Source organism: Odocoileus virginianus, chromosome 23 (assembly GCF_023699985.2).
Source record: "Odocoileus virginianus isolate 20LAN1187 ecotype Illinois chromosome 23, Ovbor_1.2, whole genome shotgun sequence".
NCBI lineage: Eukaryota > Metazoa > Chordata > Mammalia > Artiodactyla > Cervidae > Odocoileus > Odocoileus virginianus.
The window spans coordinates 39,232,969-39,256,547 of record NC_069696.1 but is presented as its reverse complement, the minus strand read 5'-3'; the positions used below and the strand labels follow the sequence as shown (position 1 = coordinate 39,256,547).

The 23,579-nt window shown below is 49.2% G+C and overlaps 1 long non-coding RNA gene across 1 annotated transcript in view; it reads left to right on the top strand.

Moving 5' to 3' along the window:
* LOC139030628 (uncharacterized) overlaps positions 1-23,579 on the top strand; it is a 50,608-nt gene that overhangs the window by 17,441 nt on the left and 9,588 nt on the right. Inside the window, exon 2 of the long non-coding RNA XR_011483020.1 lies at positions 20,087-20,178. This is a non-coding gene — a long non-coding RNA (uncharacterized lncRNA). The remainder of the gene's footprint in view (positions 1-20,086; positions 20,179-23,579) is intronic.

Genomic DNA, 23,579 nt, shown 5'->3' with positions numbered 1-23,579 from the left:
TACAGTAGGGGATCCAAGGGGCTCCAGAGACACTCCCTGGTATTTTTGACCTCAAAATTGAAATAGTTACATCACCCGGCTGTCTCACCCTCACAGGTTGGGTTCTTATTCAGGGCATTTTCTTGACATCATGAGAGGCAGAATGCAGTAGCATCCTAGGGTTTGTCAAAGCATGAATGTCTGGCATGGATATAGCACTTCACAGCATACGAAGTCCTTTATTCTACTCAGTACATATCTATCCCACACACCTCTCTACTGCTTTATAGCTTATGCACCGTGAAGTGTCTGCTGGGGTTTAGGGACACTGACCCTTGACTCATAGATGAGGACATGGAAGCTGAGCAAGTCACACTTGGGCTCTGCGTCTGGGGTGGCCCTGGGGGGATTGTCTGATTCTGACTCTGCTCCAGTCCCCTGGGCTCTGCCTCCTTGCTCTCCCTCTGCGTCCTGCAGAAGATGGAGTCTTCCTGAATGAGGCTCGGGAACGCTGCCACCGTTCAATGAGCTAGTGGTGAAATCGGAAACTCTAGGCTGGTAGCAGAGGGAAAAAAAGTCAACCTTTGATTCATGGGCAGGAGAATCAGTGAATGGGGAAGACTCATTCTGCAGTAACCGGAGGAAATGTCTGAGTGGTACTTCCTTTGAGCAGAGTCCGTTCCAGAGAGAGCACGATCATGCTAGTGGAGAACTCAGCCCTCCTACTAACATCTGGAACCAGACCAGGGAGGTGAGGGAGTGCTCTTGGGCTCAGAGCAGACAGATCTGAGCTCAGATCCCAGAGATGCTGTTGGAGCAACCTTGCTGATACTCATTGGGAAGTGGGGTGTTTGTTATCACAGGGGGCCCCAGAACAGGGTGTCTAAACAGTTGGTAGGAGCCAGGCACAAAACAGGGGTTTGCAAAATAAAAACATCTGAAAGATTCTTTTATTAGGGTCAAATGGGGAGAATTTTGTTTCTTTAGGAGATTGGGGTAAAATCTGTCAGTTGCCTCCACTGGAATAAATGAATGAGTTGATTTCTACAGTATCAAATCTGATTTCTGGTTGGGAGTGAGAAACTAGAGCCCTGAAACTGTTTCTAAAGGTGGTAATTCCCAGGTCTAACAGGTTACCGTGCACTGGTGGCTTTCTCGAACAGTCTTTCATTTGCTTTTCATAGAGACTCATTGAGTTGGGCATTATGATCACAGCAGGTGAGGTCTCAAGGATCAGAGAGGAGCAGTGATTTTTCCCAGGTCACACAGCTTGTGCATGGCAGAACTAAGCCTCCAATCTGTATCTGCTTTCTCCAAGTCTCCAGCTCCTTCTCATGCTACACTTAATTTGGGAGGAAATGGAAAACCCTGGGAATAGTGGAGGAATAACATTACACTGCATGCTGGAAGAAAGAGAGGACAATTGTACTTTGGTTATAGAAGTTTCTTTAGACATTTTAGACATGTGAACTTCTCTGTAAACATGCTTTGTGATATGAAAACAACTAGGCTATAGCAAGAAAGCCTAATCACCAATTTTTTGGTCTACACTTCAGCTTCCCAAGTTCAGGGAGGCTTTGTCTGTGTACTGGGAGGATTGCAAGAAAGCTTCCCGGCCTGAAATGGAGTGATAGTAATTAATAAAGCTGGTTTGTGTGAGGAGCTTCAGCTTGCCAGGTAAGCAGAAAAGGTTGTACTCTTTTTTTTCTAATAACTGCTCCCATTGCACTCTATTGAGTTTCATCTCTCTTGCTGGTTTCCTTCAGGACACCTCAGGCCCACTCCATAACTTTCCAATTACTTTGAGTTATTAAAAAGAATAATTTAATTTTGGTTATTAAGACTCAATCTTGTTCATTTTAAACTGTCAATCTCATATGAAATTTGGTGCTTCCCCCTTGGGTCATGTGTGTATGCATATGTGTGTGTGTTCCCGTGCATGTGTGCATGTGTGTGTGTGCATTGTTTGGAGGTGGATCTAGGAGAACGTTACCTCATCTTGTGATTGCATGATTGAAATGGAGAGTGGGCTGTGCCTGCTTGGGTGGCTCAGAACAGCTGCTCCCTCTGCAGATAACCCTGTGTCAGAGATGGTGAGTTTGTCACACACATACACACACACCACGATTTTGCCTATATTTCTTTTCAATGCACAGTAGCTCAGCTCCCTTTGTGAGGCTGGTACCCAAGGGCAGGCTTGCTAGGGAAGAGGTGCTGGTCAGATGCAACTGGACTAAGACTTCCCCTCCTTTTCTCTGTTCTCCTGGGGAACTGGGGGTCTGTCTTAGAGCTCCGAATCCCAGGGCTCTGGATCATGGGAGTGGGTTAGCACATTGGCTTACCCACCCACTCTGACATCCATTCAAGCCAACAGATACCTGACAGTCTCCACTCTCCTCTCTGCCATCTCCCCTGTCCCTTTCTCCATGCACCTGGGGGCTGTCTAACCTGGAGGTACTAGATGTGAGGCAGGTTCAGTGGCTCAGAACAGTAAGAGGAGGAGACTTGCTTACCTGGGGAGGGGCAGGTGAATCAGTTTCAGGCACCTGCACTCAGGACTCCAAGCCCAGACTTCTCCCTTGCATCTCTCGCTAGGAAATGCTACCCTACCAGGTTGGTATCTCTTGCCCCTGGGACCATGGGAAGTCTGAGAACTCCAAGAATCAGACTGTTTTTGAGACAGGCCTGGAGAATGTAGTCTATGTTCATTTGGATGCCACTAGCAGGAGGAGAGGTGGGCTGGGGGCCCCCACACTCGTGGTATCCTGTTACACGCGGTCCTGTTTACGGAGCACCCAGACTGAGGCAGGTACTGCCAGGTATTTGATTAAGCATTATCTGCTGATGCTGCTCACCACCCCACCCCACAGTGGGTTCATTATCCCCATTTTACAGGTGAGGTGACCAAGGCTCAGACACAAAAGGGTTTGCCTGAGCTGCCATGGGCAGCATGTGGGAGAAGCGAGATTTGAATCCAGGTCTGCCCATCTTCAAAGCCCAGAAGGGGAAGGTGCTCGTTACTTGGAGTCACTCAGAGTCAATTCCCCATTCTTTGGCCACAGCACCCTGATTTCTTTGAGGGCAATATACTCTTTCCCACTGGGTACAGTTTTGGGGGCCCTGTCAATTCAGGTGCCCTCTGCCCTTATTCATTGAAAGGATTGATGCTGAAGCTCCAATACTTTGGCCACCTGATACGAAGAGCCAACTCATTGGAAAAGACCCTGATGCTGGAAAAGACTGAGTGGAAAAGAAGGGGAGGCAGAGGATGAGATGCTTGGATGGCATCACCATCTCAATGGACGTGAGTTTGAGCAAACTCTGGGAGATAGTGAAGGATAGGGAAGCCTGGCGTGCTGCAGTCCACAGGGTCACAAAGAGTCGGACACGGCTGAGGGACTGGACAACAAGAGCTGCCCTCCCTTAGATACACGACTCAAACTCAACTCTGAGGATCCTCTGTCCAGATCTTGAGTCTAGAACAGAGAGATGCAGTGCCAAACAGCTCCCACCCTTTAAAAAAAATAGCAGACAAACAATAAAGAAGAGCTGGTGTCTATTCATTCCAGTACTGGTCTGATGAGCTGTTGAGTAGCTCAGTCTTCCTGGGTGCTGAATCCTTTGCAGTTCCAGCCCTTTTCTGGACCCTAGTTAACCTGATAGTTCAGCAATCTAGCCTTCCACTAAATCCCCTCCACTCCGCATTTTATTTGCTCCATTCAACCACAGTTGGCTTCCATTGCTTGCAATCAAATAATCCTGTCTTGATACCCTAAGTGTTGTGGTGTTAGGGGTCTGACCCTTTGCCTAATTGCCATTGTGGTTTTAGTCGCTAAAGTGAAAGCGAAAGTCACAGCTGTGTCCAACTCTTAGTGATCCCATGGACTATATAAACCTGCCAGGCTCCTCTGTCCATGGGAATTCTCCAGGCAACAGTACTGGAGTGGGTTGCCATGTCCTCCTCCAGGGGATCTTCCTGACCCAGGAATTGAATCGGGGTCTCCTGCCTTGCAGGTGGATTCTTTACCAGCTGATCTACCAGGGAAGCCTTCTTGGTCGCTAAGTCGCGTTCAACTCTTTTTGCAACCCAATGGACTGTAGCCCCACCAGACTCCTCTGTCCACGGGATTTCCCAGACAAGAATACTGGAGTAGGTTTCCATTTCCTTTACCAGGGGATCTACCTGATCCAGGGATCGTACCTGCATCTCCTGTGTTGGCAGGCGGATTCTTTATCACTGAGCCACCTGGAAAGCCAGCCCTCTTTGCCTGATGGAACTCCTCTATTTTCTGTGTCTCAATGAGGTCTGACTTATAAACTGCTCAGGACAGGGCCTGGTGCAGGCTGTCACTCAGCAAATGCCTGTTGCCATTTTTATTACTGTTCTCTCGGGTTCTGGTCTGTGTGAGGCCACGCCTGGCCCTCTCAGGCCTCGGGGCTGTTGGTGGGCCTCCCGCGGGCTCAGCTGACAGATCTTGGTTCGGTTCCCACCAGGCAGATGTTTGTGTCACATCAGATGACCGCTCACCACAGCTGGCACTAATGGACCGCGTTATGGCAAGGCAGTGGGTTCAGGTGGTTGGCAGGTGGGCATGTTGGTAGGAAGCTGGCTCTGCTGTTGTGTTCCAGGGGCCCCGGGCTGTGGACTGACTGTCTTGTTTCCCAGTTCTGCTGGTTCTCATCAATAGGCAGGTAGAACCCAGCTGAGTAGGGAACAACTCACCCTTCTCCCTGTGACCAACATCATCCTCAGTGTGGTAATAGCAGCAATCATTGCTGCTCTGAGCACCTACTATGTGCCAGACCCTCAATGAGAGGACAGTGCTATTCATAAAATTAATGGCAACATACATTGTCATAGCTACTCTTCCCAGAAACTCCTATGAGGAGGCATATGCCCATATTATGGATGAGTAAGTTGAGGCTGAGGGATGTTACTGGGTAGTTGTGATGGTGCTTGGTTTCCACCTGGGGTCCCTCCTTCAGCAGTGGTTTCTTCTGATTTCCTTTAAGGCAAAGGAAGTATCTGATCTATTTATAGACAGCAGTTTGAGCGACACTAGAAATACACCTTCCTATTATAATACAGTTTTGATTCTGCTTCTTGTTAAAAATCATCCTGACTCTGTGATACCAGTGGGGACTTCGTTTCCTCCCTGGATTGCATCTGAATCTTCTGGGGACAAACAGTGTTCTCCTTACCAATGCCCTCTATCTATGGATGACACTACCTCCAGTCGGAGCCATCTCCTGCACTCTGGACCCTTCCTTCCCACAGGCTTCTCCTCCCACTGGGCTACTTGGCCAACACCTCAGACTCCACATACACTAACCCTGGGTGTCCTCCATCCCCGACTCTGCCTCTCCTGCAGCTTCTTCACCTTGATTCCTAATGTCTCCATCCTCTCGTGCTCTGTCCATAAGCCCTGGAGTCATTGATGGTCCAGTCTCTTAGCCCCCACATCGAATCCATTAGGAAATCCTATATTCAGAATCGATCGCTTCTCTCTGCTTTCACCCTGGTTGAACCACCAGCCTCTCCTGCTTGGATCATCCCATTAGCTTCCTGATTGATCTTCCTGTTCGCAGTGTGGCTCTACCTCCATCATCCCCAACACAGTAGCCGGAATGATTTCTTTGAAGACATAAGTTAGACTGTGTCATCTCTCTGCCCAAGCTTGGGCGGTGACAACCCATTTCACTCCAGGTAAAATCAAAGGTTTGAAGTGGGCTCCAGGGCCAGTGACCTTCCCTTCTATCTCACAGTCCCCGGCTATCCTCCATACTCAGCCATACGGGTAGGCATACTCCTGCCTTAAGGTCTTTGCACTGGTCACTTTTTCTTGCCCTGGATATACACATAGCTCACCCTTCACCTCCTTGCATCTCTGCTGGACAATCCCCTTTATCCCTGGCCACACTCCATCGTATCACTCACATCCCACACCCCAAACTCCCAACCCCCCTCACCTTGTCCTATTTTTTCCCTGTTTCATTGCAAGTATTACCTTCCGACATCTTATACAATTTACTTCAGGTGAATTAGAATTGCCACTTAATGTCTGACTCCTGAGACCAGCAAGTTGACTCCTCAAGGGTGAAGCTCTTTGCCTGTTTGCTTCTGAAACACAGCTTGGCACAGACTGGCCCCTCTATGAATGAATTCCTATGTTGTTCAGTTGCCCAGTCATGTCTGACTCTTTGTGACCCCATGGACTGCAGCACGCCAGGCTTCCCTGTCCCTCACCATCTCCTGAAGTTGGCCCAAGTTCATGTCCATTGCAGCAGTGATACCATCCAGCCATCTCATCCTCTGATACCCTCTTCTCCTGAGAGTCCCTTGGACAGCAAGAAGATCAAGCCACTTAATAGTAAAGGAAATCAACTCTGAACGAAGGACTGATCCTGAAGCTGAAGCTCCAGGATTTTTGTAACCTGATCTGAATAGCCAACTCATTAGAAAAGTCCCTGATACTGGGAAAGATTGAGGGTAGAAAGGAAAAAAAATGAATCCCCATAGCTTTCCTCTGATCTTTAACTTTCTCCCTGAAACTGGAGACGAGAGCATCAGTTCATTCTACTGGACAAGGTATTGTTAAAATCTCCAGGAAATAAGTGATCCTGCAGGGAAAATTGCTGACTTGGCTTTTGCCTCCACTCCCAGGCTCATCTCAACTACTCTGGTTCTCATTTTTAGGCTTCTCCAAGATCAAAGCCCTTGTATGCTTCTGCTGTGTCATACCGCAGGGCCTTTGCACATATGGTGCCTCTTTCAGCCTGATGGACTCCTAGGTGTCATTCAAAGTCCTGGTTAGGTGTTGCCTCTTCCAGAAGGTCCTCTATTATCCTCCTACCCTCCTAAGTCCTAAGAAACTCCTTCCTTCTCCCGAATGACTTCTGTACCTTGAGTGCATTTCTCAGGGCTCATGTTTCATTGTCACCTGGGGTTATGTCCATTGCATGATCAGATTGTGTGCTCCTTGAGGGCAGAAGCTGGGCGCTTGGCCCTGTATCCCAAGCTGGCCCAGGGGCTGGCACATGATGGTGGCCTGGTCAGTGTTTGTTTGCTCCAAAAGATGGAGCAAAACAAGCCAGATAAGGACAAAAACAGTTCTGAGGACCCTTTCAAGGTCACCAGCTGGCGAGGGATGAACAATGTCTTATTATTTGATCATTTATTTATACTCTACTTTCAAATAGGATTTGAGGCAGCCTGAGATGAAAGGCACAGATACAGCAAAAATGAAGCCTGCGTCTTAAACAACACCTCCATTTCCTCCAGCTGACTCTTGCTCACTGGCGTGTAAATGTGCCCCAGTTAAAGCACAAGAGCACCCCCAAATCCCCTGCCGGTCTGTCTCCCTCGGCAGCTAGTGCTTTCAAGCCAGGCTTTCAGTGATCGTCTCGGTTCAGATCCACTTCCTCATCCCTCCACTAACCTGCTCTCAGCCAGGAAAGTGGCTACTTCTGTGTCACTAATTCCAACAAACGCTTTCAGACCTCAATCCCTGGCCTCAGGGCAGCATGACCTTCTAATGCTTCTTCCTTCCTAAAACCCTTTGCTTCCCTTAGCAACTAGAAGTTTCCTTCTACCTCTGGCTTCCTCCCTCCCAGCCTCCCTTGCAGGCAGCTCATCCCCTGCACATCACATAAACATCCGTGCTCCCCGGATCCCCTCGCTGACCCCCTTTCTGCTCACCTACCCACTTTCCTTGACCAACTTTGACTTTGCAGCCTCTGATTGCAGTTGCTACTAGAATTAGTGAGGGGGGTTGTAACTCTAGAAACAGCCCCCCCAAACTTCAGTGATTTAGCACAGAGAACATTTATTAAAATTTATCTATTTTTAATTGAATGATAATTGCTTTACAACATTGATTTGATTTCTGCTGTACAGCCACATGAATTAGCCATAGATGTACATATGTTCCCTCCCTCTTGAATCTTCCTCCCGCATCCCCTGCTTTCCCACCCCTCTAGGTTGTTACAGAGGCCCAGCAGAGAACATTTTTACTTGCACAGGGTCCATTCAGTAACTGGGGGAGGGGGCTCTGCTCGCTCTGGTCATCCAGGGACACAGGCTCCTTTCACCTGGCTGTCACTGACTCTGGCTCTGTGTTAGGGGTCGGGGGGATGTTCCTCTGGACAGGGGTGGGGGTGGAGAGGGAGGGTGTCATGGATGAGGAGTATGAAGTAGAAAGCAGGGCGAGTCAAGTGGCTCTGAGCCCTTGACCTAGCCTGTACCCTTAGACTCTGTTGTAAGACTTCGTGTGTGTGTGTGTGTGTGTGTGTGTGTGTGTGTGTGTGTGTGTGTGTGTGTGTGTGTGTGTGTGTGTATTAGTTGCTTAATTGTGTCTGACTCATTGTGACCCCATGGACTGTAGCCTGCCAGGCTCCTCTGTCCATGGAATTCTGCAAGTAAGAATACTGGAGTGGGTTGCCATTCCCTTCTCCAGGGGAGTGAGGCTCCACGGAAGCCTGGATTCATCATGTGATAATGAGGAAGTCCCCTGTGGGTAGAGACAGGCTTCCTGTTCTCATATGCTCACATTTCTTGGGCCCAGGAAAGATCTGCTGGTTGGCTGCACTTGAGAGCTGGGCATGTGGATAGAAGGAGATGGGAATCGGGAATCAGCCATGGGTGTCTTGCTTCTGGAAGCTGTGCAGAGATATCCTGGCCAGAGGGCAGCTGTGGGACTGGCTCTTCCTCTATAAATTCATGGCAAGAGCATGGAGACTCACCCAGAGGACTGACTCAGCCTTCTTGCCAGTGCTCAGAGCCTGTGCTGGGCATGCCACATGCCTGATTGTCAAATTCATCACCCACAGTCAGTGGCATGACAGTGGGCATATGTCACCAGCTCTTGAATCTGGGTAGGCTGGACCCTCTGTCCTCTTCAAAGGGAAGGAGACCTGACAACCTGACAGGGACGGAGCCCCTCCTGTGTGCCAGAGTTTCTCCTAAGTACTTTATCTCCATTATCACTGAATTTTCATAAGAGCCCTGGAAGGAAGGGCAGGTCATCGTCCCCATCTCACAGATTAAACCAAGATTTAGGAAGATTTAGGAATCTTAACATCTGAAAATAACGAGGAGGATGCCCACAGATGGCACATTTCTAAGGTCCCACCACTGATTTTTTTGACACTCATTTGGCACACATCTTTAACTCTTCTAGGACCATATGATAGAAAGGAAAGAGGTTTGGGTTGGGCCTGGGAATATCTGGACCTACAATCCAGAGTCTAACACTCCCTAGATGAGTCATGTTATAGAATCATTTTAACCTCTTAAAGACTCAATTTTCTCATCTGTCAAATGGGCACAAACATGTTAATCTCCCAGGGACAAGTGAGAGAGATTTACAAACTGTAAAGGTCTGAGTATTTTCTTTATTTAAGCTACTATCATTTCTCGCTTAGATGTTTCGTAGGGGTCTTCTGTTTGCTCTTACTCCTTCCTCTGTGGTATCTTCTCTGCACAGAAAGCAGAAGGATTTTTTTTGAAATGGAAGTCAGCTCATGTCAAGTTCTTACTTAAAACTAGGTTCACATATATTCCCAGTCTGCTGTGTGACATGGCCTCGTCTGTCCCTCTAGGGCCTACCTCTTGCCGCTGCCCCTGCCTTTAGCTTTCTCTCTTCAGGCCCCTGGACATTTTTCAGTTCCTTCACCATCATGTGCTCTTTCCTGCCTCTTTGCATATGCTCACTCCTCAACCTGGAACATGTTTTTCTCATGCTCTTCACTCAGGGCAAGGAGCAGGGCAACACCTGCTCCTCCTTGGGACTGCAACACACACTTTCTCGGGGATGCTCCTTGCTGCCTCCTCTCTAAATTAGGTCCCTTGGTTTTACTGTCTTGCAGCACTCTGTTTTCTCCACCCTGCACAATCTGCTGTGGTGATTCCATGTGTGTATGATGTTCGGTTTTTCTGGGTGTCTGTCTCCCTCTGAGAATGTCAGCTGTGTAAGGACAGACGCCCTGTCTACTCTGCCCACCGTCATATCCCTGTTCCCCGCCCAGCACACGACAGGCACTTGAAACAACAGGTCCAGTTAAACAAATGAAGATGTTTCCTGCCGTGTCCCCAGGCTGCCCGAAACCTCCCTTTCCAGGCCTGAGCTAGAAAGAGCCCAGGAGAAGCAATCTGCCCCCAAAGCAGTTGTCAACCAGGAGAAGTTCCAGAGCTCCTTTCAGATCTCTAATCTCACTTAGCTCAGCCCTCAGGACATTTAAACCTTGATTTCATCATCTGTGAAAAAGGAGGGTAACTTGGGCTGCCTCTTAGGCTGCAGGTGAGATGTGGCAAAGTTTGGAAGGACCTGGAAGAGTGAGGATATAAATGAAATGCTGCTTCTTCCCCATTTTACAAAAGTCCTTGATGGCTCTGGGGGTGACAGTTCTCCTATTGCACAGACGAGCACGCTGAGGACCAAAGAAGTTAAGCAGTTGGTCCAAGAGCACAGCAGCAGAGCTGGGCAGGAGATGGATGCTCTGCGTGTCGTGTGAAATCTGGCTGCTTCCTCCACCAGGCAGTCATCAGGGACTGGTCCTCCTGTCTGAAGAACTGGGCCCTAGAAGGCCCTCCTGTGCTCCCAGGACCCAAGAGGAAGCAGGAGGAGCCCCTCTGGTTCCAAAAGAGCAGTCCTCCTGTCTCCCTCTCATGCCATCGGTCCAGGTCCTCTTCTCGCAGCTTCCCGGAGACAGCACCATGGCCACCTCTGCAGAGCCGGTCCTAGATGACGAGGTTCTCTTCTTCCTGGGACCCCTGGGACACTGCTCAGCAACTGACCTATATTAATTGCAAGTGCTATTCGCTGTCTTGGTCCCCTCCCACCCAGCATGCGACCCCACCCTGCACAAACACCTCGATCCATCCAAGGACGTTGTAAAAATAAAATGATCACAACCTGGCCCTCCGGGAACCTCAGCTTTACAGCGTGTCCTGCTCCAAGGCGGACGGCATTTACAACCCAGTTTGAGGGAGAAAAGAAAGGAGAAAACGCAGGGAGGAGCTGGGAGGGGGAGAGAGGGAGACAGAGGTTCACACATTTGAAAGAGTGAGAGTGGATGAGATGAGAAAGATGGATGAGAAATGGGCAAGAAAAAGGAAAGACGCTAAAACTTGCAGAGAAGACAAATTAGCAAAAGAGATCTAGGGGAGGTAACAGGGTTAGAGGGACTAAAATGTGGAAAAGAACAAATGGAAGTCTTAGAAACAGCAGTAAATGGATGGAACAGAGAAGAGAGAGAGTCCTGGAAGAAAGCTGGTGAAAGAGGAAGAATGGGATGAACGGGACAAAGAAATAAAAAGTGAATGACATAGACCACCTGGGAAATTGAATTGGCTGTTTGTTGAAAATGGAAACAGAGAACATGAAACAGAACAAGAGTATACAAAACCTCGGGGCTAGAGAGTTGGAGAGGAAGCGTTGGTTGACAAGATGGGAAGCAGGTTTTCAGTCAGAGCACAATTGCGTCCAAGTTGATAGGGGTGAGGTAGATGAGCTCTGTTTTACGTAGTTACAGGGGAGTTCAGTTCCTCTGTCTAGTGGTTCTACCATCCTGGAAGACAGGCTGGCAGACTAGGACCTGCTTTTGTGAATAAAGTTTTATTGGGACACAACCACACCCATTAGTTACATAGCTGCTATAGAGACTGGTTGGCCCACAAAACTTAAAATGCTTGCCCTCTAGCCTTCACAGAGAACATTTGCTGATTCTTGCTTAGGGGTTCTGTAGGCCTATTGTGAGAATGGGGAAGACTTGTGGGGAGGTTTCTACAGGCCAGGACTGGAAGTGTTGCACCTCGCTTTGGTCACGTGACCCCTCCGAGTTGCAAGGAGCCTGGGAAATGTAGTCTTTCTGGTGCTCAGGAGGAAGATGAAGCAGGGTGGGTTTGGCACACAGCTTTGTGTCTCCTTTCCTCCTTGGCTTTGTTCCCTGCATGAATCTCTCTCCATGGCCCCACCCTCCCATGAGACGATAAGTTCTCTGAGGACTGGGACAGCGTCTGTGCGTAGCACAGAATAAGTGTTCTAGAGACAGATAGTGAAGAAAGGGATGAACCTGTCTTTCTTGCATGCTCCCAGAGCTCTTTGTAAATACCTCTGATCTGGCACGGATATCACTGTGGTTTACTCATTCTGTGCCTGTTTCCCTACTCAGATTCCTCTCTCTACTCCAGTTTATTTTCCAGCATCTCCTGCACAGTAACCCCATGCTGGGCCCTGGGCATGTCTTTGTGAACAAAACAGACCCAGCCTATGTCCTCAGGGAACTTGCAGTTGAGTGGAAGAGACCAGAAATGAGCAGAGAATCAGAGAATTACAATCGTGCAACTAAATTTAAGGTGACACCATTATTAAATGCCCTGAAAGAAGAGATGAAGTGGCTGCTCTGAGCACATCTCAGGGAGAGATTTGATATCATTCAGTGGTCAGGGAGGGCTTCCCTGAGGAGGTGACGTTTGGGCTGTAACCTGAGGCAAAGGCACACATTAACCAGGTAGAAGAAGGATGAGCAGAGGAGTGTGCCAGGCAGGGGAAACAGCCTGGGCAAAGGCCCTGAGATCAGAGAGAGCTTTATGTCAGTCACGACAACAACAAAATGACATTAGTATTATTATAGCTCAGACTAAGTACCCACTATGTGCCAGGCACTGTGTTAAGCATTTTACATGTATTATGTCAGTTAGTTTGCATAATACCGTGAGACGGATATTTGCAACTTGCAGAAGCCATGAATGCCCTGCCCAGATAGCTTCTGCCTACCCCAGGGGACCCATGAGGACAGTTCACGTACTTGCTGGTAGCTTCTGTTGGCTGGACATGCCAGAGTCGGCACTTCCCAGGACTGCCCTCACCAACTGATGGGAATTGGAGGATAAATATTCCAGCATCCTCTTCCTTGGTAGGCAATTCCAAGGCAGCTGGAGACTGACTCTCAGAGGCTCCCAGGCGACTCAGAGGGCCCATGCCACAGGGGTACCCCCACCAATATGCACTTCCTCAGTGTTTCTCCCCCCTTCTCTCACTGCCTCCCTCACACCGTGTGTCTGAGGTCACCTCGAAAATAAGTACTTGCTCCTGAACATTTGTCTCCGTGGCTGTTTTTGGATTAACCAAAATTAAGACACTATTAAGTAGTCCATTTAATAGATGAAGAAACTGAGGCACAGAAGAGTTGCAAACACAGAACTGAAAGAAGGTCTTTGAAACTGAAACACAAACAGTGGTGTGTGTGTGTGTGTGTGTCTGAAATGGGATATGATGGGACAAGTGAGACAGGTGTGCAGGCTAGGACAGGGATTTGGGTCATTAACTTAGGGACATAGGAGGGCTTCAAAAGGCTTTATGCAGATGGGTGACATGTTCTGATTGATGCTGGGGACTGTATCACTATGGTGACGGAGGCCAATCAGGTTTAGAGGGGCTCCAGAAGATGCCAGGCAAGGGTGGGGGCTCTGGCAGTCATTCTGGGGGCACTGAGCTCTCTCATGGGTCTCTGGAGCTCTGGGGGACACCTTGAAGGCCAGGGAGTATCAGGGCATCAGAGAGGACCCTGTTGCCTGTGCCTAGTCTGCAGCATTCGTCTCGGGGGAACAAGACATTCAGGGTCTCAGCTCCACTCTCCCCGTTCCCTTTCCCACCCACTTAGGTCACACTTGCCCCCACCCCCGGGACTTCCATCGGGGAGGGTTTGGGCTGGAGCCTGGCACCCCTACAACCCAGTCAGGGCTGGCAGCTGCGGTGGAAAGGCCAGCCAGGCCTCCTGACTGGGCAGGCCCTGGAGGCCAGCACGTGGCCAGCCTGGTGCCGGCTGTTTCTGCCCCAGTGCCCTGTGCGGCCCGAGCCTGGCTGAGCAGATGGTGAGTGTGGTCTGAACGGGGTCGGAGGGTCTGCCGGTCCCATCTTGTTCATCTTTGCCCTCCCCTGGGCCCCGCTGCCCTTGCTACTGTCACGGAGAAGGTGACAACCTTGACTGGCCAGGGGCACCGTGCAGCAGGGTGAGGTGTGAGGTGACATGGGGCCAGGCGTCCAGCACTGGGTGTGCGGGACATGGATCCCGGGGGCTCTGGGGCAGCTGACAGAGAACTGGAGGGTGGGAGGGTGTCAGGAGAGAGTGCAGGAGGGGTGCAGGCCACCCTGGGGGAGTGTCTGACCACACAGGGAGGCCCTCACTGGGTGGCCTGTGGTGGCAGCAGGACCCCCTCGGGGAGGTCAAGGGAACTCACATTTGAAGACTTTCTGTGCGCCTGGTCCTGTCAATGTGACCTTGGGCTATTATCTGTCCCCCCAGCCCTACCACTTCATAACCCCTGCTCCATCCTCCCTGTGGGGGGGGGGGCCCTTTCTTCAACTCCCAAAGCCCACAGTGTTTATTTTTATTTTTTTTTATACATTTTATTTTGTACTGGGGAAGTGGGTGGCCATTTTCTCTAGGAGATCATCCTGATCTAGGGACCGAAACTGGATCTCCTGCAGGCAGATTCTTTACCATCTGTGCCACCAGGGAAGCCCGTATTGGGGTATAGCTGATTAACAATCCTCAGTGTTTATTATGTGGATCAATTTCTTCAAGGCAGCTTCCCTGCCAGCTGTCCTCGCACATTCCTAGCCACGGTGTCCTTCCTGGGTACCTGCTTTCCCATCTGGGCTGCTTCTTAGTGACCAAAAGAGCACAGATTCTAGGTGAGTTCCACTTTCTGACTAAACTAAGTCATTGGCTTTACCTCTCTGAGCCTGTTTTCTCACCTGTAAAATAAGCCAGGTGAGAAGGCTCTTGACAGCAAGTCCCTTGGACAGCAAGGAAATCAAACCAGTCCATCCTAAAGGAAATCAATCCTGAATACTCATTGGAAGAACTGATGCTGAAGCTCCAATACTTTGGCCACTTGATGCAAAGAACTGACTCATTGGAAAAGACCCTGATGCTGGGAAAGATTGAAGGCAGGAGGAGAAGGGGACGACAGAGGATGAGATGGTTGGACAGCGTCATTAGACTCAATGGACATGAGTCTGAGCAAGCTCCGGGAAATAGTGGAGACAGAGAAGCCTGGTGTGCTGCAGTCCATGGGGTCACAAAGAGTCAGACATGACCGAGTGACTGAACAACAAGAAGAACAAAAATAAGCCAAAACACGTCCACCTGAACAGATGTTGGTGAGGGTTAAGAGAGATGAAGGAGGAGAGGCCAGGCACAGGGGAGATGCTAGGGAGGGGCTCCTCTGCCTCCCCACCCCAGGTTGACAGTGGGGCTGGGATGAGCATTTCACCTCCCTGGGCCTTGGTGTCCTCAGCCCTCAAATGGGCACACTCTGCCCGTTGGGGGGCTACATGGTATGTAGGCTGCCTGGGGCTGTGCCCTGCCCAGGCTATGGGCCAGAACATCCGATTCCTGTATTATCTTTCCATCTATGCAACGGGAGCTTCAGGCAGAGGAAGGTGCCTCTCCACCCTGCCCAATTATAGTCTAGGGGTCTTGGAGCCTCCCCTGCTCCGCATGTTTCTCTCTCTCTCTGTCTTTCACCCCCGACTGGAGGCCTCTCTCAGGCCTGATTTTGCATCCTGTAGATGGGCCTGGTGATGGGTCCATTCAGCACAGCCCCAGGGTTGCCCAGGCCAAAAGGAAAGAGTGGGCACCCCCGCCTTAGCTCAAGGCCCATACCTGAACATCTGTTCCCCCATATCTGGTATCCTCCCATTCTCTTAGGGGTGAGAGTCCCCTCATGTGGAAACCTTGGGAGAGTGAGGGCCAAGAAGGAAGCTCTGCTGAGAAGGGCTAAGGGACTGGAACTGCTATTCCTCTCTGCCTCGGGACATTTGAACATGCTGCTCCCTCTGGTTAACATGCAATTTCCCCGTTTCACACCCAACTCCTACCCCTTCATATCTCTTCATATTTCAACAGAGAGGTTTTTGCCAGACAACCTTCTCCCTAATCTAAAATAAGCCTCCTTTGCAGTCTTGTTCAGAGATTCCAGTCTTTTCCTTCAAGCAGCTTTTACGACTTGTTTGTTAATTTCCTTATTCTCTCTCTACCCTACTAGATTGTATGCTTCATGAGGTGAACCTCATGTTTCCTGTTCAAACTTTAAAAAAAATGTGCATTTTTATTTAATTATTTGGCTGCACAGGGTCTTAGCTGCAGCGTGTGGGGTCTTTAGTTGCAGCATGTGAACTCTTAGTTGTGGCCTCTGGGATCCAGTTCCCTGACCAGGGATTGAACCCCAGCCCTCTGCATTGGGAGTCTTAGCCACTGGACCACAGGGAAGTCTTCCTGTTCAGCCTTGAAGATCCTGTAACTAAAACAGGGCTTGGCACGTGGTTGGTGCTCAAAAGACCAGGGCTGTTGGAGATGCATCCACTCTGTGTCCAGAGTGTCTTGTTGAGCCCTTCTTGTCTGCCTTCTGGACAAGGAGAGCCAAAGAAATTAGAACAGTGAAGACTCTTAGGGATCATTAGTCCAACCTTGTCATTATAGAAGCCTCTGGGGCAAAGGCCCTCTCAATGAGAGAAAGAGGTGGACTTGAACCTGGGTCTCCTGGCCCCTCATCCATTCTCTATCCATTATTCTCTGGGTCATGGAAAATCACTTCTCAGGGGTTATTTACAGGGGATCCAGGCTGCCCAGCCCCAGAGCTCCTTTGGATGAAGGGTGGAGGGCAGCAGATTCAACTTCTTGTGATGATTCAGGATGGGGACCGTGTGTGCATGCTAAGTCACTTCTGTTGTGTCTGACTCTTTGTGACCCCATCGACTGTATCCCTCCATGTTCCTCTGTCCATGGGATTTCCCAGGCAAAAATACTGGAGTGGCTTGCCATTTCCTTCTCCAGGAGATCTTCCCAACCCAGGGATCGAATTTGCATCCCTTATATCTTATGCATTGGTACTTGGATTCTTTACCACTAGTGTCATGAATGGGGACCATGCAACCACAGTACCAGTAAAGCCTGAACAGGGATTGTCCCAACATGGGCTGAGCATTTCAGAAGTTCCATCATAACCTGATTCCTTAGCAACCATTCAAGGAGGTGATGTTACAGGGCCCAGAGCAGTGAAGTGACTTGCTCAAGGTTGCTCTGTGACAAGCAGCCTGAGTGGAGACCTGAACCCAGAGCTGTTTGACTCCAGAGCCTAGAACGCCATGGGCAGGTGCCTGGCCCCATGCTCTTCTTCTCAGAGTTGTTACCACCTTCTGCCTGTTAGAACAGAGAGCTGTTAGAACAGCTGAAGGGAGCTGGCTGGGAGGGACCCGAGCTTCCCAAGGTGTATCCTGAGATTCACAGATCTCCGAAAGCAGCTATGGATGTTCCTGGAAAGCTGCATTCGAAAGCAAGGTCACAGGCCTACTGTGTCCTCCACGGCAAAACTGGAACATTGCCTTATCCTCCTGGGTTGCCTAGTGCGAAGGTTGGGTGAGAGGTAATAGGTTTGAAGGGGATTTGGGGGGTCCTGGCACCAAGAGGGGCACACAGGGCTGTGTCCCCGCCAGGCCCTCCTCTTGGCGCCTGTGCCCTGGCACATTTGGGAAAGGGAGCTGCTGTTAGAATCTGGGGTGAGGCATGGGGTAGACAAGGCTCGCAGATGCCGAGAAGGCAGCCCAAGACCATGGAAGGAGGCCTGTGTGGGAGGGAAGGCAGGTTCAAGATCTGATTTCTGCCTGCCAGGAGTCATGTTACATTCATGTGAAGTTGGATGCAAAGCATTTGCTTCACAGAGTTGGCACACAAAATAAGACGGTGACGTGTGTGCATTGCCGATAGGTTGTTCATAAAGCTGCTTCTTGATCTTTGCTTGAAAACATCCTTCGATACCAGCAAGAATCCACCATGGTTTGGATCCCATGTGCTCTTAATTTAAACACCAGCTTGGGACTTCCCTGGTGGTTCAGTGGTTAGGCATCCTCAGGGGACATGGGTTCAAACCCTGGCCAGGGAACTAAGACCCCAAATGCCCCGGGACAACTAAGCCAGTGGGTCACAGTTAAGAGAGTCTGTGCACTGCAATGAACAATCCCATATGATGCAACGAAGTTCTCTAATGCCAAAACTAAGGCCTCACATGGCCAAATAAATAAATATTTTAAAAACTAGAAAAAATAAAACAAACACTATCTTACAAATGAAACAGCACCCCAGGAAGTTCTGAACCATGAACCCACTGCAGTTCTGATGTTAGGATACCCCATGCTGACAGTTGGAATGGCTTTATCACTGAAGCTTGGCTAGCACTGACCCTTGAACAAGTCCTTCTTTGAAGGCTTGTATTCCATGTGGGAAGAGTACAGTGCAAACAGGAAGGGCAGAGTCAAAGGCAAGCAGAGTGTCACGACCTCTGCCTACAAAGCAAACCTCCAATGTAGCCCAGCCTGCAAGAGCCAGAACCAGCCTGGTCTCCATTTTTGCATGTAGAGCCAGGCCTCAAATGTGATCTTAATTTTAGTTCCTCTTCTCAAACCTGAAATAGATTGCAAGTTTTAAGCTACAGCAAAAAAGAAGAAGGAGAAGCAGGATAAGAGCCTACCACTTCCTTGTCCTCCTCCTCTGCCCCGAGCAAGGGCAAGAATAGAAAGTATTCCCCCTCCACCCTTTGGGGATGGAGATCCTTGGCCCAAGCTGCATTCTGTAACCTTCAGAACGGGCTCCCTGGATTGTGCGCACAGTGGATGGAGCTCTTTCTTGGGATTTTTCGGAAAATAGACAAACACAGCTGGGCTGCAGTTTTGCTTTTTTTCCTTTTCCTTTTTTTTTTTTTTCTGCTTTCAGCCGTGGCAGCCTGTTCCTGATTTCTCTGGAAAGGCAGCTCCTAATTAGAATGGATCGAAGAGTCTTTGCTCCAGCTTTGCTCTCAGTCTTGATGGAATCGTTGCTTTAGGACTTAATCTGCTGAGTCACTGGTGGGCTGGGACCCTTGCCTCCCTCTGCTGCTCTCAGGAGCAGGCGGGCTAGTCCCCAGGGACCACCAAGAGCACTGTCTGCTTGCTCTCACTCCAGCCCTCTCCTCCTTCCCCGCTTCTTCTCCCCACCTGCTTTCTCCCCCCTTAATTTCCTTTCATTAACAACACAAGACCTTCCAGGGTGCCAGTCCCTGCTGGTGGGAGTGTCAATTGGTACAGTTTCTCTGGAGGGCAATTTGTCAAATGCTATTAAAAGCCTTAAAAATAGTGCATAGGCTTTGACCTGGAAAGTCCCCTTCTAGGAATTTGTCCTGTAGAAATAATTGGACAGGGGTCCACGAATATGTGCAAAAAGATGTTGCCCTCCGTGCTTTTCATGAGTGACAAGTTGGAGACCTGGTCTCCAGCCACGAGGGGTCATTTAAAAGGACCATGTGATAACCAACTGGAAAAGAACCTTTTGGAGCTAATTGGAGAAATCTGAATCCTGACTGGGCATTAGGTGCTTGTGAGGAATGACTGTTAATTCTGTCAAGTGTGATAATGACCTTGAGATTGGTTTAGAGACACACAGCAGGAGGGTAGGTATTTGGTTTAAACTGTTACAGGAATAATAAGGGGCTTCCTTAGAGGCTCAGGCAGTAAAGAATCTGCCTACAATGCAGGAGACCTGGGTTCGATCCCTGGGTCAGGAAGATCCCCTGGAGAAGAGAATGGCTTGTAAGGGGGGATAAGGATGAAGCAATGGAGGCAAAACCTTACAGGTTCAGAATCTGGTGGATGGGTAAATGAGTGTCCGTTACACTGTTCTCTTTATTTTTGTGTCTAACATTTTCACGATTTAGAAAGAAACAAAACGATCACATAAAACTGTATTTTTTTGTCCTGAAATGATGTCCACAAGATATTTTTAAGCGAAAAGAGAACCATTTCAAATAGCATATCACATTTCTGGTTTTAAAAAATGTATGTATTTTTATAAGCAAAGGGAAGAGGACGGAAGTACACACACCAGAATGTTAATGGTGGCTATTTCTGGATAGAAGGAGTTGGGAGTAATTTCCATTTTCTTCTTTATACTTTTTAGTAGTTTTTGACTTTTTTTTTTTGCAGTAACCATACATTCCTTTTTTTTTTTTTTTAAACAAGTCTTTACTGAATTTGTTACAATATTGCTTCTGTTTTATGGTTTGGTTTTTTAGCTTCAAGGAATGTGGGATCTTAGCTCCTGGACCAGGGATCGAACCTGCATCCTCTGCATTGGAAGGTGAAGTCTTAATCACTGGACCACCAGGTAAGTTCCATACATTACTTTCATGCTCATAAAAAAAGCCATTAAAGAAACTTTGGAAATCACCTGTACTTTTTACATATCATGCCTTGTAGAAGGAGGTTTTACAGATCTTAATCTGCACACAATAATAGGTAAGGTTGATGCTGTCATCCCCATTTGATAACAGGGAAACTAGCCAACAGAGAGGGTGAGTGCTGTGCCTACAGACACACAGCAGCAATTCTAATTCCATTCTTCTGAAACGAGTGTCCTTTCCACTAAACCCCAGATGCTTCTAGAGGACCCACAGCAGTATCCAATGTGCTTCCTGCCCCCTAGGAACTGACACTGTCTTTGTTCTCTTGGTCACTTGCCTCCATGCTCCATTCTTGAGGCACTCCGTCCACCCCTAGAACAGTTACATAATGGTTTTTTATACAAAATAGTACAAAAATGCACTATTTTTCCCCTCACATCACAGGTAAAACTCAAACACTGGCTGTTCAATATTTTCTCCTAACGAGCCTTCCCAGTCCTCTTGCCTTTTTAGGATGGAAGCGAGCTCTCAGCTGCTGTCCTCTTCATATTTATCAGCTCTGTTTACTGGCAGAGCGGAAGAGTGAGCGGGCATTGTATACATAAATATCATAAAATCCACTGAGGGCTGGCAAGACTGAGTTCTTAATCCTGGCTCCATCACTATTTGCAACCCAAAGAAGTCACTCTCTCTGTGTTTTCTCTGTCTCTAAAGTAAATAAAGGATAACACATTAAAAAAAAGATCAATTGGTGTTCTGAGGAAAAGGGGCGGGCATGGGGGAAGACAGTTCCAAGTTGGGCTGAAAATATGAAGTTTTTATTAACCCTGGAGGTAGATAAAGCCTTGTGTCCATGTCTTCACCATCAGTTCTTGGCCAGAGTACTGGGACATCTCTGACCAGGTCTCCTTAAGAGTACTTCCTCTCCCACTCCCTCCTCCAGTTCCCCCAGGCTGATCTTTCTAAAGTGGAAATCCAGGTGAGTCAACTGTGTTAAAAACCTTCCAGTTTCCCACTTCCTTCTGGAAGAAGTCCAACTTCTTGGGTCTGTGTGCTCCATGCTCTTGTTCTGTCCTTCTCTCCAACCTCTCACCTGCTGGGTGCCCCTCACACCTCATTCGTGCTTCACACACCCCCCCCCACAAGGGGGACCCTGCTTCATGCCTCAGGGCCTTTGCATGTGTGCTTCCCTTTTTCCAGAATGCTCTTCCTTGGCTGGCATCGAGTGTTTCCCTGCAAGGTCCCTGGAAATACTTCTTGCCCACAAGACTTGATTGAGCCCTTTGAAAGCACAGCCTCAGCCATGCCCAGTATACAACAGGGCCCTGCGCTGCGATGGATCCAGGTGCAGAACCAAAGGGTTCTCTCTGCAGCTTCAGGATGCACAAAACTCCTCCAAGAGATTTGCGGTGGCATGATTCTCAGCTCCCCTCCTGGGCTCCACTAAATTTGTGCTGATTTTTATCTCTGTTTGGGACTGGAAATTTTTTAATTTTCAATATATCATTTTAAAATACATGTCCTGAGATTTCCCGAGTAATCCAGTGGTTGACTTCACACTTCCATCTCATGGGGCATGAGTTTGACCCCTGGTCAGGGAACTAAGATCCCACAGGCCTCAGTGTAGCCAAAATGTGTTTAAAAAAAAAAAGAAGAAGAAGAAACCTAAAGAAAGACACATTTTAGCATCAGATGCATGTATTTTAGCTACAGCAGGTAGCCTCCTGCTCTCTTGAGTCTCCTTCAGAAGACCATCTAACCAAGGCCCTTTTCCCAAACATAGAAAACTACAGGCTGGTGCTCATGTGTCAGTGTCAGGGGGTGAACCACTGGGCGCAGGGACACCCCCTGGGGCTGCCTCCCATCCACATCTGAATGGGGAACCTGTCCATGGTGGGACCCCAACAAAGGACTCAGCAGGCAAAGTGCCTGAGAGCCCATGTTGGAACTGGGGTCTACGTTTATAAGTGATCACCCCAAAACACGACAGGCCCCACTGTGTTTCCACCCTCCAGGCACCTGGGCTTCTCTGCCCCCTTGGTAGAGGGGCAGCAAGCGATGGCAGCAGGCTGCAAAAGTTACCGTAGAGGGGTCAGCCTCACAGAGCCAGAAGTGAATAGAAAGAGGCCATATGCCTGCTTCCAGCCCACTCCTTGCAGAAGGAAGGAAACTGTGGAGGGGAGGGAATGTCTCAAAGACACTGGGAGAAGTGCTCAGCTCCTGTGCTCCTCCTTCACAATGGTGGGGGAACTGGTGCTGGTGCTTTGGGGCACCACTGGGGTTCAGAAGTGAAGTCCTGGCTCATCTTTCTCTCCTATGGCTTGTAGTTGATCCCAGGGCAGACGCTGAGTCCCATTCATCTTCAGATCCCCCAGGAATCCATGCATACAGCTGAGTCCCAGTGTCAACCACCATGTAAAGAAAGTGGAAAGTGGACTTTCCACTTCTAAGGGGCCCATGAACCAACCACACTGAGAGGGGGCTAGACGCTCTGCCCTCGTTCAGATCTTGCTGAAAAGTCCGCTTCTCAGGAGGATCTTTTCTAGACTCCCTATTTCATATCGCCACCCTCTCCCTGGCATACTCTTTGTGCCCCCTGCTTGTTACCATCCGTCAGACTGCAGGATTTCTCTGTTCAAGTGAACCTCTTTTTCATCCCACTAGAATGTAAGCTCCCAGAGGGGAAGGATTTTTGCTATGCTCTCAAAGTCCCCAGTACTTTGGCCACCTGATGTGAAGAGCCGACTCTTTGGAAAAGACCCTGATGTTGAGAAAGAATGAGGGCGGGAGAAGGGAGCCATAGAGAATGAGATGGTTGGATGGCATCATCGACTCAATGCACATGAGTTTGGGCAAACTCTGGGAGACAGTGAAGGACAGGGGAGCCTGGAGTGCTTCAGTCCATGGAGTCACAAAGAGTCGGACACAACTGAGCAATTAAGCACAGCACAGCACAGTTGACTGGGAATCTCAAGTCGGTGGGCTCCAAACTGAACCCATCTTACTTTTTCTAATTGCTTCATCCTGACACGCTCTGCCAAGCCCTGCTTCCCACTGGGTCTTCATGTCGGGGGTCGGGGGGGTGGCGAGTGGGGAGCATCCCAGCACATTTCAGGCTCTCCTAGCTATTAAAACTCAGACCAGGCCAGTTTAAAATTCCAAGTCTTGGTTCAAAGCTCTTCTCCAGAATATGCGGGGGGTGGGGGTGGGGTGGGGACACAAGATTTCCCCCCTCGTCTCTCTGGGGCATCTTGAACAGTAGGGCCAAGGGTGGGTCCTCTTCTTTCTTCTCAGGCCCCCCCTTGGTTGGGTTCTACCTGCTGAAATCTCCCGGGAGATGGGGTGCCTGGCTCCTTGGGGGCGGAGCCTTCTCTGTGGCTGGCTT